The sequence below is a fragment of the Aplysia californica genome, unplaced genomic scaffold (assembly GCF_000002075.1).
Source record: "Aplysia californica isolate F4 #8 unplaced genomic scaffold, AplCal3.0 scaffold00204, whole genome shotgun sequence".
Lineage (NCBI taxonomy): Eukaryota > Metazoa > Mollusca > Gastropoda > Aplysiida > Aplysiidae > Aplysia > Aplysia californica.
Genome location: NW_004797474.1, coordinates 22,958 through 24,295, shown reverse-complemented (window position 1 = coordinate 24,295; position 1,338 = coordinate 22,958). Strand labels below are relative to the sequence as shown.

At 44.1% G+C, this 1,338-nt stretch overlaps 1 protein-coding gene across 1 annotated transcript in view; it reads right to left on the bottom strand.

Annotated features, from left to right (window-relative positions):
* The window catches only part of LOC101849697, a gene marked incomplete at its 3' end in the record, with an annotated part of 19,200 nt that overhangs the window by 1,673 nt on the left and 16,189 nt on the right, over positions 1 to 1,338 (bottom strand).

Genomic DNA, 1,338 nt, shown 5'->3' with positions numbered 1-1,338 from the left:
AGGGGGGGGGGTGGAAGAAGCTGGTTGTGTAAGATCTGTCTACAGTGGTGCCCCAACGGTTAGCCAGACTACGGGTCAGGTATAGGTGGAGGTGGCAGTGAAGGTGGAGGTCAAGTTATGAAGGACGTGAAGGTAGGATCAAAGTGTAGGTGAAGGTGAATATGAAGGTGAAGGTGTGAAGAGGAATGTGACGGTGAAGGTGAAGGTGTGAAGATGTGAAGATGAAGGTGTGAAGGGGAAGGTGACCGTGAAGGTGAAGGTGAGGGTGAGGGTGAAGGTGAAGGTCAAGGTGTCAAAGAGAAGGTGAAGGTGTGAAGATGAAGGTGAGGGTGAGGGTGAAGGTGACAGTGAATGCGTGATTTAGATTCATGAATATTTTTTAGCTTATTTCCCTTTTTGATTAAGCGCATTTGCAAACCCTCCAATAACTCACTTATTTTCATGCAGAGTGGATGCCACTGGTTCGAATCACCATACAGAAGCTGGATTTTTTTTTTGGGGGGGGGGGATTTAAAAACCCTACACGCCTTTGGTTCTATTCTTTCGTAAAAGGGAGTAGAAAGAAACACTTTAAATGGTCGCTTTTAAGCACAAGAAGGCTATCCCAATAAATGCTGTTTTGAGAAAATCGAAGGTAAAGTTTTTGCCCCTTGTTGAGTTCCTTTAATAGACAAAGAGAGTTTTCTATATAACCAATCAAATATGTACACCAATGAAACCACACTTCTCTTATAGGTAGGACAATGCCCACTTTCGGTGTAGGTCAAGAATTCTGGAAATCCCGGAAATCTGGGTTAGCACATTGGTCCTTAAAAGCGACCAAATGATATCACGGGCTCTAATCCATACCATACATAAAACCACACCTAGTAAGTCAAGGCTGAGATTGTGACTCTGGTAGAAAGGAGAAGGTTTCAGGTGGCACTTGCAAATCTACACAAACATTAGACACACTCAAATGCACACACACATACACACACACACATTTGTTGCACCCCCCCCCCCACACACAAATGTACACATACACACACCGAGACACACACACTGACACACACACACACACTGACACACACACACAGACACACATTTGTTGCCACCCCAACACGAATGTGGAGAGAAGACGATGTACAGAGGTGGGGTGATAGATAGACAGATAGATAGACAAATAGATAGATAGTTGATAGATAGATAGATAAACACAGAAAGAAAGACAGAGACAGAGACAGGGACAGACAGACAGACAGACAGACAGACACACACACACACACACACACACACACACACACACACAAACACAAAGAGAGGAGAGCGAGAGCGAGATAGAGCGATATATATATA